The 16616-nt window shown below is 45.8% G+C and overlaps 1 protein-coding gene across 5 annotated transcripts in view; it reads right to left on the bottom strand.

The window, feature by feature from the left end:
- CCDC92 (coiled-coil domain containing 92) overlaps positions 1 to 5652 on the bottom strand; it is a 73800-nt gene extending 68148 nt beyond the window's left edge. For all 5 annotated transcript variants that reach the window (XM_051634174.1, XM_051634176.1, XM_051634178.1 and 2 more), the window contains exon 1: positions 5569 to 5652. The gene's annotated coding sequence lies outside the window, so the exon portion shown is untranslated. The remainder of the gene's footprint in view (positions 1 to 5568) is intronic.
- Positions 5653 to 16616: the final 10964 nt, after the last annotated feature.

Genomic DNA, 16616 nt, shown 5'->3' with positions numbered 1-16616 from the left:
AGCAGCTAGATTTACAAGGCTTTACCATTCATGACTGTAGCCTGGGTCTCCAAGAGAACCTCCTGAGTTCTCAGGAGCAGCTGTGTCCAAGAACTAGTTCATACCAAGCCTTCAACCCTGCCTTTGCTGTGAGCCACGAAAGCAAGTTCCTACACTTGTGGCTTTTGTGTTTCAATAAACAAAAGAATCAAATGGACAATTTAATTTTTACTGGCCATTGGGGCTAGCTCCAAACTATAAACTTTAGTTTTTTGTTGGTGTCACAAGGAAACCATTCCCTTCTGCACACAGTAAGCAGTTCTGTTTCCAAGTTCTCACACCTTCATGCTGACATTGGCTCTTGGAAAGGGAAAATAACAAAGCCTGGTGCAAAAAAACAACATATTTTCCTTCAGGTTAAGTGGTCAAATAGATATGGGAATAGGTTTTATGCACTTGCTTGTGAAAGAAATGTTTTTCTCATTCATTATCCCCCATTGCGGTATTGGTTATCACAAACTGTTTTCATCCCAAATACTGCCCATAGTTACATTAGACAAAGCTACAGCCAGACTATATTGCCTTTATACAATGTTCCTTCTCCCTGGAAAAGCAGGAGGAAACCTGCCCACATAGCAAGAGTCAATCACTCAGCACCAGTTCCATACCTTACTAGTTTATTTCTCCTTCATACTCCTTCAACTCAAGGGTTTCACCTCATAGTGCCTGCCCTTGGAAGGGGAGAGGAGTGAAGGTTGCTGTGACCTAAAGATTGCTCTGATTTACAGGAGCTCTTAAGTACCATGTTACACAGCTTAAATGAGAACATGAATCCTGGATATAACTTGAAAAGAATTTGGTTTTAATCTAAATTTTTTTTATGGGACAAGGCAAAGCATTTTCATTCAGGTTGTTTTTTTTTTTTTTTTTTTTATGATGGGATTGTGGGAAGGTATGTTAAATTAACACCACAATAATCAGCCAGTTTTGCTCTTGGCTACATAATTTCTACACCAGGTAAAAGGTGCTTGTAGCACTCGTAATCCACATTGCAGATACATGAGCAGTTTTCAATCCTGAAGTTTATTTTCCAGTGCAAATACATGGCTTTAAATCGTGAACTTTAACCTGCTGCTACTTTCTTTCTTATCCCTCATGGACCCTCAGCAAATAGTGCATCAACTTCTGTGTTTCTACAGAGCATGGGAGAACAGTCACAGCTCAGATAACTGGCTGTATTTGTGTCACTCAGCACCAGGACTCCTGCACAACTAGCAAATTTCTATGTTTTTAACACACAGGAATACAAGGTGCAGTGGAGCAGGGGGAAGGGATGTTTGCAATGGTTCTGATCTGCAAAAATGGTTTCCAGCTGCATTTCACATATGATTTGGGGTTTGGATGAAGTTTTGACAGAATTTCTCCATGAATTATGCAAGAAGCTGCTGGAATGCTGCAAGTACACAGAGGCACAAAGAGACTTGTTCAGGCAGCCCTCAGACAACACATTGCCATCTGACACACGAACCAAATCAAAGCTTGTTCCAAAGGGCAGATAGTCTTACACTGGGGAGGGAAAGCAAGCAGACGACCCCCAGTGCTGTGGGGTGCAGAGGTGGGGACATGCCTGCTGTGAGGCAGCACTAGATGGTGCTGTATTTTAGAAATAACTTTGCCTTGTGGGTGCCTTTATATTGGATGCAGGCTCGAAGATGTGGCAAACACACAGATGCTCCTTTTAAAGAACGTGGCTGCTCTCTCCAAGGAAAGTATGGATTTTCCTTTCTGTCTGTTTATAGCATAGGAGTTAAAACAGATTTTGACTTTGTAACTACTCAGTTGCCATTTAAGTCTCCAAGCTCTGCTTCTTGGTTTCCTTTGAGCATGTGATGGCAACTTCAGGGCACTGTAGTGTCAGGAACAATGTTGTGTCCATATTTACCTTTCTCTGGCTTGCCCTCTTCCCTGATGTAGGCTGCTGGCAGTCTCCAAAAGCAACAGAGGCTCAGGGCCTCAGAGTGTTCAACTCCACCAGTGAAGCTCTGATCTGCATAAGAACACTGTCACTCTCGGAAAGTGGGTGGCACTGGGCACGTGGCAGATGTCAGGAAAACCTTCAGTGGTATTTTTAGAACAGTATCCATTCTCAGATCGTTACACTGCCACGGGCTGCATGATGTGAGGTGCTGGGACCCCACACCTCCCTGCTGGAAGCAGTATCACTTGCGGGGGTGCGGCTGTTCACAAGCGACAGGGAGGTGGGAGGCCATGGGTGCCCAGGTGAAGCAAAGGCAGAGGCCCTTGAAATTAGCAACCTACAAAGTCACATGTCAAAAGACACAGGCTGCCTCCAGGGCTTACTCCTGCTGTTTCTAATTGTTTGTGCTGGGTCTGTTTGGTGCATTTCTGATGATGCTGGGTACAGAATCTCAACCACTCCAGCAGGCGTAGCAGGTGCTCAGCAGTTGGCCAGATCCAGGATAGGCTGCAATGGGCAAAGACTTCTAGGAGCTCTCCCTAGGGTAGGAAGGGCTCAGACACACCTGCTTATTCCAGTCAGCCATCCAAGGAAGCAGACGCCCTCTCTTCCCTTCCAACTCCTAAGATTCTGTGAACTCCAGAGCTTGCTTTGATTCCAGGCGCAAGTGAGTTTGGTTTCCTGGCCACAAACAGGGCAGTCTGAGCCAGGAAAGGGTAATTAATGTCAGAAAAGATCAGGGACACAGTGCAGCAGAGCTCACTTGGCAGGAACACAAAAGAGGGAGGGGGAGATGTCTTTTAGAGTCTGCAAGAAGCCAAACCAGCCAAATGAGCTCTCCAGCAGGCCAGGCCAGGTTGTTTACCTACTAGCCAGTCTCTTCAAGGGGTCATTCAACCTTTTCTATGGGGCATCAGCAGTTCAGATGCAGCTTTTTGGAAGGGAAGGATGGGGCAAACATGGAACTGCCTTTTCTTATAGGGAGAGGCAGTGTTTGAAAGGATGAAGTAGTTCTAGAGGGGAAATATGAGCCTGTATGGAAGGCTGTGCAGGATGGAGGTTGGCATAACCAGTGTGTCTGCAGGGATGCTCAATAGCTGAGTGAGAACAGGCCCATCTCTGGCAGGGTGCTGAGCAGCCCGTCCCACCATATAGCATGGCACGGTTTAACTTGGCAACAGAGGTGGTATCTGGCTGCCAGAGCCTTGGAGGGGAGTTAGGAGCCAAAGAAGCACTGTTCCAATGGGCTAACACACTCATGCTCAGGAGGTTGCCCCTGCTAAGAGTCAGCAGTTAAACAGAAAAGTAATGTTTGGGATCACATCTTCATAGACTGCACAAATTCACCATTTTCAGGGGGCCTAAAAGGATAGGATCTCCCACCTCAAATAAAAACCAGCTATGGGATGTGCTGTGATCCAGTGCCAAGGAAAGTTTTCTAGCTAAATGAAATTAAGCCAGTCCAGGACGTGCCTAGAATCCCTCCAAGATGCATCCTAGTGCCATGGGTATTAGCACTCTATAGCAGACTACAGTGGCCTCAGGAAGTGTTGCCTCTTCTTATCCCCAAGTCTCTGTGGCATCTCTAACATGATTAAGAATGGCAATCCCCAGGGCTATGTATAAACTGCAGCAGGAAAAGGCAGAAAGAAAGAGGAGACTGTCTGCAGCAGACAGTAGGGCAACAAAATACGTCATGTCATACCTGAGGATGCTATTTTGAGAGCTCAATACAGGTTGAAGGAAGCAGAGTTATTCAGCTCACTGGGCAAAGGCATTGGAAGTGGCTGGCACTTCTCCCAGACTAGAGAGAGAGGCATTGCAGACAGCCCAGGAAAACCAAACATGCCTTCCCTTTATGTAAGAAAGAGTAGCCAAACTGGGGCTCAGACTTGGCTCAGAGTCCACCTGCAAAGTATCTGCCACAGTCTGCTCTCACCCCACTGGCTCCCATGGGCAGGAGGACACTGTCTGTCAGAGCTATGGCAACAGAACCCAATGCTTAAAACCTCCTCTCCCTCTCCTGTTCACAACTCATTCTGGATTCATAGGAATCGGAGCCCTAAGGTCTCTGGTCTTTGTCCTCCCCTTCTTCATCTGCCAAACAGGTAAACTGAGGCACACCATGCCACAGTCTCTCTTACTCTCTTTGTCCCAGGGTCACACTGTTCTGCCTGCTTCACCCAGCTCTCAGAATTTTGTCAGCTCAAGTTTTGCCTGATACTCTGGCTGCTTCATATTTTCACATGGGATTCACTGTGTTTCAGCACATTCTCTCTAGAAAATGCCTGCCTTCTATCTCTAATTTTGATTAATTCTGTAGCAAGAGAGAAGATTAATAGAAATTCTCAACAGAAAATCTGTCACAGGAAGGCACCAGGGGCTCTCCCACTGCAGATTACTTGGGGGGAAAAATGTTCCAGTTTGCTATTGGAACTACTTCACTACTTCAGTGCTGAAGGAAACAACTGACGCTGAAGTGCAACAGCTCACAACTGTGGGAGAGACTGGTGGAGGCTGGGACTGCCACACTGGGGCACCTGATGTCTTGCTGGATTATTCCCTTAGAAAGTCCAGCTAATACAGCCCACTGGCTGCCTGCACAGTGACTTTTAGATCCCAGAGCAGGAGAGCCCAATGACCAGAGGATACTTTTAAGCAGAACAGAGAGGTAAAAATCCTGATTTCAATTAATTGCATCACCAGGGAACTGGAGGGCAATTTGGATTAAACTATTAAGGCTCTTTGAATCAGTTCCCAGGGCAAGATCCAGCAGGAGAGTGGGATTCAGCCTGAAAAAGCAAATAGGGGAGTGAGAGAAACATGGGGAGGGTTATATTGCTGCTCTGAATAAAATTCTAGTTCCACACTCATCCAGATCCCACCACTGCCAGCAGTGGGGGCATGTGGGGAGTTGGAGGCAGCTGACATGAAACCTGTTGTGTACTGATGAGGGGGTCATTGCAGAGTGATCTATTGCTTGCTGGGGCAGAGGCTTGTATGGCCCAGGCTGACCTGTCCAGAGATCCCTCAGCAGAAGAAATAGAGCAGTGCTCTGCTATCCTCACATACCCAGCTTGTGTGTGGTCCAGTTTCTGACTACTCATAAAGTAGCCTCTGTCTTAAAGGATCCAACTTCTCAGTCTCTCCATGGGCAAAGCCAGGATTTTTTTTGGGTCTGTGCCTGATGCTGCTGTCCATGGGATCGACCTTGCTGGTCCTTCTTCAGTTAGAAGCTATGCACTCCTGGCAGCTAGAAGCACAGCCTCCTCTCCCCACATAATGCCAAAGACTCATTTACTTTCTTCAAGTTCAAATAAAACTGTTTTGAAGTGTTAGAAGAGGCTGGCTTTTGTTCTATAATTACTGATTAGATGAGATTTCTTGAGCTGCCTCACAGCTCCAGGCCATCAGGGCACCAGTTAGTTCCTCTGCATCACACAAGCAGGACAGCTCAGGGGAAGCACCTCTCTCACTCCCAACCTGTATGCCTAGATAATCAGACCAAATGATTGTCTGGACCCCCTGCTGTAAATCCACCTAGAAATTGAGGGTGAGGTGAGTGTTCTTTCTGTCCCCAGCTCAAGTTCCCCCAGGTACAACACACATACCTGGCTCTGGATGTGATGCAAGAGTTTTTTCTGGCAGAAACGTGAAGGTTGGTGACTCAGGGGATGGTTCTAGAAGTGTCTTCAGGCCTTAAAGCAGCCATCCTGTGCAGAGAAAACACAGGCAGAGATAAAAAATTATGTTTTTTATGAAGCAAAGTGAGTTTGTTAGTGGTATATAATTAAAGAAGTGGCCCATTGGCTAGCAGTACATACAACAAATCTATCTGAGTTCAATTTGCTAAAATAACATCCCCCCCCAAAGTAGCTGGAAATCCCCTCTATCTGCATTTTAGTTGTGTCATTTCTCTGCCTTTAAAAGTCAATTAATGCCAGATGTCCCTGATTTTGCTTGCTAGCAAACAGGTATCTTGCTGAAACCATTGCTTTTACATTAAATACAATTTGCTGCAAAGTTAGTTTTGTAGAAGTGAGTAGGGGCAGGGATAAAGGCACAAGAAAAACCCAAGAACTGCCAGCATCTATCATGTGCAAAATGAGTCTGACGGGAAAGGGAGACATGCAGCTGTCATGGCAAACAGCAACAGATTGAGGCCATGGCATGAAGCAGCATGGAGCTCTAATGAGCAGGAAGAGCAAAACCAGAGCCACAATTTTATCCTGTGTTGATATTCTACAAGAAAAATGATCACAGTGAACATTTATTGCCCCCCTAACAAGATCAAGCTTAATAACAAAGCTACACATGTTATTTACTACAATGTTTGCCTCTTGCAAAAGCAGAAGTGCCTGTTGCCTGGCTCCTCACTGCTTGCTGAGGTCCCTTCTCTCGGGCTGGTTGTGTACTAGGGAGGTAGGTCTGGAAGACCCCAAATCAGTGTGTATATGTGTGTCAGAAAGATACAGATGATAGGGAACTTTGCTCATACATGGGCACAAGTTTAATTATAACATTATCAACAGATATGTTAAACAAACCCCAGTCCATCCTGTTGCTCCCTCCCTCTGCCCACAGCCCCTGCACAGCTCATATACCCTATGAAACACAGGTCTATAACTTACCTAAGGCAGCTTAACCTGAAGTGGGCTGCTGTGCCCAGCAGGCTCAGTTTCATATTGGAGTGACTGTCTAGTACCTCCTCTGGAAGTTGCCTAAGGATTAATGTCCATAGATCCTTTTGAATAGAGGCTAAATCCCATCCATGTAAACACTAAGCCTGGAGAGAGTATGTGCTTATAAAGCAGAGAAACAAGAGGATACTGGGAAGAATGCAGAAGGATGAGAGATGCAAAGAGAAGGGCATCTGCTTTTATCATATCCACTAGAACATACATGGGGGTCCAGGTGGGGAAATTGTCCCTGGCACAGCAAGAGCAGGAGTTTAAAAAAAGTCCCCAAAACACAGCACAGTAGAGAAGGAAGATATATCTGTGTTTGTCCCACACTGTTTTACAGTTACACACTGTGGGTGCACAAAATTAATTGTCTGGGTATGTTTGCCCCGTGTGAAAGCATCTCAGGAGCAGTCAAACAGGAAGATGAAACTATTGCATTTTTATACTGATGTAATTTTCTCCCTTTCCTTTTTACTGCTGAAAGACATAAAAAGCCTGCAAGGAAACAGGGTGCAGGGTACCTCGACAAAGTGACAGAGGACACACATGGGCCAGCTAATAGGAGAGGCCTCAGCAGGTACCAGCAGAAAGCAGGGAGAGGAGGGTGCCAGGGGACGTGACAGCCTCCTGTGCTGGCTTGGTGGGGAAAGCAATGGCTGATACTGCATCTGCTCCTGAGGTAATACCAGCACATGCTCACCTCTAGGGATGAGAAAGGAAGAAACACTTGTGAGAAGCAGCAAAAAAGAGAAGGAGAATGGGAAAGCATGGTTTGGAAGGATGAGGGGCTGAACTGTGCCCTCAGCAAATGCTGTGGGGGGGCTGTGATCAAGAGGCTCAGGGTTTTCTAGGAAATGTTGAGCCCTTTCAGCATTGCTGAGATGCACAGAAAAGGGAGACAAAAGCCAAGCAAGTTTCTTACTCCACTCCATTGGCCCCAGCAACAACATGCACAGCCCTCCCTGACCCTCCACCATGGCAAAAGCTCTCTGCTCCATCCTACCTGACTGGTAGCACTGGCTGAGCTGGGAGACTTGCAGCCTGGGCAGGGTTTGGGTGCAGATGCTGTCAGGTTAGTGTACCAGGGTGCTGCAGGGTCTGGTTCCAGCAGACAAGTCCACACTATGAAAACAAAGCCAAATCTCCCTGAGCTATTGATAAAAGAAAAGAGCTGGAAGAAAGGGAATTTCTTCAGCTTGAAAACAAAGTGTTTAGGCAATTTCAAAATGATGTTTCAGGTCATGCTGTTTCCATGTGGTATCAGGCAAAATGACTTTGAAAACTGCTGATGCAATGCAGAGGGAAGCAGAAGGAAATGAATTTCTGATATGCCAATTACCCACCAAAGGCTTGGAACATCAAACAGGCTGTCAGTAACCATTTCACAGGGAGAAATGTTTGCATGGCCCTTGTATTGGTCGAGCTCCTGAACTTCTACTGAACTGCTAATGTGTTTCCAATGTTGGAGCTGCCAGGAAAAGGTGGATGGGTAATGCCACACAGCCCCAGCTGGTGCTTGCCTGCCCTTGTTATCAGTTGGCTCAGGTTTCAGTGTTTTAGCTCTGTGCCTGAAGAAAGCCCTTTGCAGGGGGAACATCTGGCTGGGAGGTCTTTGGAACAAATGCATTCATCTCATCCTTCAATACCCCTGTTGTACCAGCAGGTCTAGCTGCTATTGAGTTCAACAAGATAGATTCCCAGACCTGTCAGAGCCCTGAATTCAGCTCCTTTAATTCCAGGGTTCAAGCATGACTCTCAGATTCTGAGCCTGCTCAGGCAATGTGTAATCCCCAGCCAATAAACCCCACAGTATTTCAAGGTACAGCTGCTGCTATGCAGTAAGTGTAGTGATGACTTACAGTTACAGCTAGAACTGTTCTTGTGGTGATGAAGTTAAAGTCTGTAAAACTCATTTCATAGCACAGATCTACTGTTTCCCTTCTCTCAAACAGTGGCTGGTAAAAATGCTTCAGCTCTCATCTCCTGTGACAGAATTTATTGACTCACAGTGCACCTGAACTGTCACAGAGAGACAATTTGGTCACTGTAGCCACATCAGAACCTTCATTCATAGCATCCCTGACCAGGCAGAAGACCCACAGGAAAAATAGTGGCAACATGTGTTGCTACTTGGCAGAAATGAGGTAGAACCACTCCTGTTTCCAGGCTCTAAATGCAAATTCTCCCCACTTGCAGAGACTAAAGAGGCACAACTGATCTTTCATGTAGGAGGAGTCCTCCCCCTCAGCTTTCCCCCAGGTCATCACTACAAGGCAAAAGCAAATGAAATGCTGGTTTCCTCCCCAAGGAGAAAAAAAACAGGGAACAGACATGACAAAGAATTAAATACTACATTAAAGAGCCAGTTCTGCTCTTCAATGATCCATGTGTAACTCTCTTACAGCTAGCTGGGACACATGCATGAAAAAGATAAAAAGAATTTGGCTTTCTGGGCTTTGAAGAACATCTGAGAAAGCTCCACCCTTCTAGCATTATATTTTAAATTCATCATGTTTTCCCAGGCACAGTAAATTATTAACTCAACAGATAGAGGGATGGGAGCACTCAGAGAACCTCAAAGTAGTCCCACTTCACTGGTGGAGCTGGGAAAAAACCTGGATTCCTCACCATTCTGAAAAGTTTTCATTGCTTAAGTATTTTGCTTCACTCCAAGCCTGATGTCCTCAGTGCTTTCTCTACTGTCCCTTAGCTCTTCTTACTTACTTTACTTCTCCAAGCAAGCAGAACTGTGAGTGTACAAGCCACAGCATCTCCATTTCAAATGGTTTGGCTCTCCTTTCCACAGCACTATTTCCTGACTCTATTTCCAATCTGCAGTTTGCTAAGCAGAGACTTAGAATAAACTGAAGCAGGCGGAAAAAGGTTTTCACCAGGCTGGGCTGCAAATGCTACCTTTTCTCTCCAAACTCAGGTACCCAGCAGCTCCTGCCTTCTGCTGGATACACAGACACCTCCCTAAATTATGTGCATGTGCACAAGGGGATTGTTTTGAAATCAAACCTTCTGAAGTGTGTCTTGAGCCCAGCTCAACTTTGGACACACTGTTGAAATTTGGATTTAATTAATTCCACTTGAGTTTTGAAATGGTGCGATACATTTTTCAGAGGTCCCCCCATTTCCTGGATCAGAGCCTCAACCACATTCATGGAAACACTGAAGGGGAAAAAATCCCTAGCAATAATTCACCAAGTGGGAACTGAAAACATTTGCAGAAGAAGGGACCTCTTGGTCTTTGGATGCTGGGAATAATTCAGCCTCTCCTCCCAATTCCCAGAGGCTCAAATGGCCCTTTTTCCGGCAGAGCTGTGGTTACTTGAGCAAGCTGCCCTGGGGACAAGTGCATGTTACTTGTAGGATTTAGGCTGGAAAGATCAAGCACACAGATTTGTAGGCAAGAAGGGTTTTGTGTTTTAATAACTGCCAACAGCCCCACAGAAGTGCCCAAGCTTACAGGATGAAAAGTCCTCCTTTGCTGAATTCAACTCAAATTTTTGGAAGCATGCAGGGAACTGCAGACGTCTCTGTCAGCATCATCTCTTTCAACAGTACATCTTGCCTGCAATACACCCACCAATCCAGGATTCATACAACCTTCACTGTGCACTCCTCTCCTCAACTGCTGTTTTTTTTGGCGATATCTTCCATTGTGCGCCTAATGTATTGTGTGCCTAATCAGGAAAGTTAATACTGCTCAATAAGCAGTGAAGCACGTGCCATTGGCAGCTGTGCAAACAGTGCCATGGAACCGGTACTAGAGCATTGCTGCCTCCAGAGACTGGCATTGTGGGAGATTTGCAGTGCAACGAGGTGCCTGAATCTTTGAGAAGTGCCAAGACAAAACAAGGATGCTGCCATGGTGTCCCTCCAACCTCCTGCAGGTGCAGGGATCCTAAGACCTACTTTGATTGTGATGAAAATCTCATGCTGGTGCACTGCAGGGTTCTAACATTACCCTTGAACTTCTCTCTTCTCATTAAAAGAAGGGGTCAAAAGTTCCTGGAAATTACTTCCTTTCTCTGCTTCCCACAACAAAATCTCAGCAGCCTCACAGGAGCCTGGAAGGAATCTGAAGTGGATTGGAGATCTCAACAGGGAAACTGGCAAAAAAACCCCAATCTACATCATTCTGCACTTCTCCGCTCTCAGCAAGCTGAATCCTCTCAAAGTACCTGATGACCTATGGCGATTGTGGATGGAGAGGCATCCCTCTTCACTTAGCCCCACCTGCTACAGCCCACCTCTTTGCTGGGACAATAGAGGTTCTCTTCATTCCCAGACACAGACTAGATATACCCTCTATGGCTACAGGAGTGGTTCCAGCTCCTGGTGTTCAGCTATGCCAGTAACACACAGTAACCATTCCCTGAATTCTCCCTAACACCAGACACACTTGGAACCTGATCTTCCTGAACTATTCTCATGTTATTGATTAAAAAAAAATAAAATCAAACCTCAACTCTATTTACAAACAGCAAGAGAACTTGTATGTACAGATGTGGCAGAAATTTGGCCTTGATCAGCAACAAAAATTTTTGCAAATGGTCTGCACGGTGAAAATGAGTGACCAAAAGTAACCTGGACTAGGAGTTAGAATCCAAATACTAGGTTGACTACTAGGAGAGAACGTTTTGAAGTAATTGCTCCCTTCTTGAAAAGCATTCACAGCAGCAGAAAGTGTTAATGGTCATCACCCAGCCTCCATTCTTTAAGCTGCTAGCAGGTACAAGAACTGCCAACCCATATGGAAAAAAACATCCATCTATTTCTCATCTGTCATGCCTTCTCAAAGCCATTCCACATACATTTAGCATACACACAAGACAACGTATATACCATTGGCCTCAGTTCCTCTTCAAAAATATACAGCATGACCAAAGACAAACCACAATCCCACAACTAAGCATACATTTCAGGACAGATGCACTATACATCTCTACTGTTAAAAAGAAATATTTTCACCAGTTTTGTACTCCTGTGCTCAGTGGTTGCTAACTGGGTCTCCCTCCAAGATTCTCATCACCTTTAATGACTGCTGACCCTAACATAAACCAGCAAACAACTGGATTGGATCCAAACTTACTGCAGACCAATAGTATCCAGTCTACAGACTGGATACTTACAGGAGCCTGACACCTCTCTTGAATGGCCACTGCCTCCCTCCAACCACTGACAAGCGAGGTAGTGGGGGGGTGGGGGGGGCGGGGGGCGTGTCTTTCTTCCTCAGCAATTGAACCTACTAGTTTGAGTTGCCAACTTTAATTTCTGTGAATTACTAGGGATAGGCAGAAATTTTAACAAAACATTTTACCATCAGTAAAATGAGTGTTCATTGACAGAGAAAATACTTAGGTGAAAACAAGCACCTTCAAATATAAGTGGAAGACAAATTTTCTTCATTTTGATCAACTAGAAAAAGAAATTATCCATTTTAGAAGAAATAACTAATTCAACAGTTAAAAACAAAATGAAAAAAAAATTAAAATGGAAATTAGTTGAGGCTTTTACTTGAACCAAGATGCCTCTTAAGTGTCTTGGCATGAACAACAAATTTCCCAAATCTCTTTACACTGTTTATTTCTAAATACCAGATGTCTGGTTTGCTGGAGTGTGTGAAGTCTTTGCCTGCTTGTCTGCCCCAATGTCAGAACCACAGCACAGAATTCAAGAACTACCAGCACAGGGAGTAAACACAGCAGACAAACAAAGGGCAGGATGGAGCAGCGACTGTTTTTGGAGCTGCTTTCCAGTAATATGGACTAGGGTTCTCCTCTATAGCAATTCTGGGGAGTCTAAGTCACTTGCTATGGTACCTGGCACAGAGTGGGAGAAGGGATTCAGCATGAGACATAAAAGTGAAGACTCAGTTTTGCTCCCCAGAGAAGCCAATGGTTTTGCATACACCCAGCTGGGTTCCTTCAGAAACTGTTCCTGTATTTCTGGGATGAAGGCTTTGTAATTCAGAATGAAAGGTTACTGTCTGTAAGTCCTGTGGGACAAGGCACTGACTTCTCACAAAGGCTTGGCCCAGTGCACTCCCCAGCAGGGCAAGGCTGTCATAGCTAACACTGTGTAACCATGTGTGGCTCCACAAGGCACATTATTCCATCTCGGTCCTTCCAGCTCCCTGACTGAAAAATCTATGCTAATTATGGGTAATCAATTCCAGACTGTGTTTACAAGGATTTAATCTTCATAGCAAAACCACTGCACCTAAGCTCAGCTAGAGAAAGACGCTGGTCATCTGCCATGGAAAAGGCAAGAGTTGGTTGAGCAGGGAACACCAAGCCTTTGTCTCCTTTCCCATCTAAGAGGAAAGCAGTCTTCTTGCTGCTGGGCTGCCACCAGAGCTATTTCTATCAAGTGCACCTACCGTGGCCAGCAGACCTGGGCAGTCAAGAATTTAACAAGCCAAAACATCAGTCATGGTATTTGGGCTACTAAAGAGACACAGCCCAGCACAGCAGGTTCTCTCCAGCAGCTAAGCCCTCAGCCATAGATGCCCCTTGCTGTCTCTGCATGCAGGCTGGGAGCACACAGTGCCAGGCATGCTCTTGGACTTAAAAAAAACACACAAAACAACACAAAAGACCAAGCCAGCATGACAGCAGACACAAACAAGAATGTCATTAGAGGTGGATTATAAATCTCTGGCTAGGTACCTGGAAACACTTGCATTGTGAGAGAAAGTAACAGCCTTGCTGATGGCATTTGGGCTTCATTTAGGTCACAATTACATACAGGGTGCTCTGAGCTGGCAGGGGTCAGACAGCAAATCAAAAACAGGCTCCTATTTGTCTTGACTCCTGCTGCTGGCCTCACCTTTCCAGCCTCGCAGCCCAGACAGAAGCAAGCACTGTTCTCCCCTGGCCAGCTGGTGAGCAGCAAGCGTGGTGCCGTTCATGCTTACCCTGCTTGTGCTGTGTCTGTCCATGGAACAGGAGAAAAGACAACATAGTTGGGTTCTTGTGCTCTAAAGAGCATTTTTTAATCAAGAAAGCAGGGACCTCCAAACCCAGGAAAGGGAACACACAGGTCAGTTGCTGTGTGGGAAATTTGAGTTGAAGGCACAGGTCCTGCATACCAGTATGTTCAGAGAACCCAGAGACAGACTTTTGAAAAGGATCTCAGTGCAGCTCTGTACCTCCCAGGTGACAGCCCAGAATATGTCTTGTCAGATAGGGTAACACCCCAGAGCATGGCACATTCGAGACCTTTACTGTCTCTCAGGGACATGCCAGCAAGAACAAACTAGCAGTAAATTTAGAAACTCTCTGCCAGTCCCAGAACCACACCAAGTTGTATCTACAGCCAACAAGAGGCAGGCATGCACGTCTGAGCAGTCTCCCAGCCTTGACAGAGAGAGGATGGAGCAATGCCTCACCCAAAACTGGAGAGCACTTTCCTAGCAGAGCAGTGACAATCTCCAGACCTCTGCATCCCACCACCAGATCCTGCTGTCTCTCACAATGTATTTCAGGACTGTTTTTCATCCTTGCTTGCAAAGCCACAGTCTGACCAATCCAGAAGGCAATCCTAAGAACAGTGTGGAATGGACATTAATAGAAACATTAATAAATGAACTGACTTTTCAAAGGGTTGGATGGTGTTTGAAGTGTTAATAGCTGAAAGCTACTGTATGATTTAAAAGCTACCTGGTGTGGACACTGGCTAGCTTTGTTTGAGAGCCTTCACATTTCAGGCCGGCCAGCTCTCATTCATCTCCAGAGAGGCATATTTAGCTGTCACTAGAAATGAACCCTGACTGACACTTCATGATGATTTTCTCAGAAGTTTGGTGGCTGGTCAGTAAGTCCTGGCAAGAACACAATACAGAAGTAGCTGCAAAGGTTGGGATCTCAATTAAAGTCCCTCTGAGTCCCTGCAAAACATTCCTCTGGTATCAGCAGGCTTTGGATGGGGGCCATCACAAATAAGACACATGCTAAGGTACATCACAGCTATTTCTATCCAGGAGAGCAAAACAGGTTTCTGAGGGAAAACTGGCAGCTGGAGAAGGAAGTGTGGGTCTGGTCCCCTGGTTTTTACCCCTAGCAGTACCTTGTGCCCCAGTGAGTGCTTTCCTGGGAAACCCTGCCCATTCTGCTGGCACGAGGATTCCTTAAAACAACTAGTTTTACTAGCAAAGCTTCACATAGACTTGACCCAGTTCTTCCCCTGCTCTCAGGCCACAGTAAAGCACTGGTACTAAGACCAAATACCTGTGATCAACTATTATTCAGAGCTCTGCTGTCCCTGGCAGACACGACTTTGCTGCAAAGCCCTGTGGAGGCCATTTGATGCCTGTGAATTTACAGTTGCCTACATAAATCACTGGTGCCAGGGGCACATCCAGTTTGTACACACTCACCAGCAGACAGGTATACTTTGGTACTGCCTGAATAATCCAAAGGGGTTTTTTCTTGCTTTTTGAGGTTTTCTTTCTACAGCTCCATTTTCTGTGCTGGCCTGAAAGACCTCAGGGCAGTGGGAACAGGTGCAGAGCCTCTGAACATGGGAGGGGGGAAGAAAAATATGACCTTTGGAGAAGTAGTGAAGTACCATGGAGAAAATAAGAGGGGGTGCCTCTGTGTGAGGTCATCCATTTGTGTTTTTTTCCTTCCCAAATTCAAAGCAACCCTGTTACCTTGCAGGTCAGCTGCCCACACTAAGTGTATCTGTCCCCACATCAAACCATCCCAGGCTGGCCAAGAAAGGACAATGGTCCCAGCTTTGCTACCTGAGGTTCTGCCAAAATGCCTAGAGATTTTTAAATGCATAGGGCAGTAGGGCTACAGTTTCTCCTACCCTTTTACTCCTTACCACCACACTATTTTGAGTAAGCTGTAAACTACAAGCAGCATATAGGAAAGAAGGCAGCCTGTATTTTCCTTCAGCAAACAAAGGCAAAGAAGAGTTAATCAACTCTGGTCTTTGAAGCTCAGGATAACTTCTGAAGAGTAGGCCACTCAAAATACAAAAAATCTCCAGCAGAGCTCACCCTTGTAACCCTTCAGAGGCAGAAGACTATTACAACAACTAAAGCTGTCCTGGGGCAGAGTGAGTCAAGCACAACCATCTCAAAGCTCTTCCCCTGCCAAAGTGCAGTGTCAGATACTTAAGAGTAGAAGATCTTGCTAGAGGGATCTGTGTGTCCTTTCAGCAATTAACAGTTGGTGATCAAAGCTCTTTGTGCACACAGGCTGTGAGAGAGGATTTGTTTCTCAGTGCTGTTCTCCATGGCTGCATTCCCCATGGCTCTATACTCAGCTAACTTGAAAGAGATGCTTCCTAAACCCAGTGACATCAGCAGTCATGTGCCACAGCCAATTATTTCTCTGTCAAGTGGTGCCTAATTACAGGCAGTCAGTTATTTAGTGCACAAGCCTTCCTGCTTGGCAAGGTAGGAGGCATACCCTGCCTCAGTACTTTCCATGCCCAAGCAATGGAGTGTTGCTGGGAGGGGGTCACAGACAAGAAAGAACACTGGAGTGACAAGGAGATAGTACAAGCTGTCAGGCAGGAGCCCAGCACACAAGTACATAATCCACCAAACATGGTCAATGCTGAGACCAGCATGTGTGAGCACACCTTGCAGCGTACTCTGGCTGTCAAAGAAACCCAGTTTGACATGGCCCTGTCCAGATTAATGCTGAGTCTGCAATCCAGTGTGTATACTGAGTGAGCTTGAAACTATCCCTCTTTTCTGCCATTTTATTGCTGTCTTGGAAGATGTGGCAAAATGACTCCATAGGACTTCACCTGGACAGTCCAATTTACATCTTCAGTTACTTGACTTGAGGCTAAACAGGAACAGAATCCCCTCCAGGTCAGACTGGAGTAGGGGGTGACCATACAGGTCACACTGGTCAGGCCAGTAGGTGGGAGATAACTGGGAATCTCCTAATTTCCCTTAGCATGGATGACAACAGCCTACAGCCTGGAATCTTACAGAG

The sequence above is a fragment of the Apus apus genome, chromosome 16 (assembly GCF_020740795.1).
Source record: "Apus apus isolate bApuApu2 chromosome 16, bApuApu2.pri.cur, whole genome shotgun sequence".
Classification (NCBI taxonomy): Eukaryota; Metazoa; Chordata; class Aves; order Apodiformes; family Apodidae; genus Apus; species Apus apus.
The sequence above is the reverse complement of the archived record's forward strand: the minus strand, read 5'-3'. Positions and strand labels throughout refer to the sequence as shown.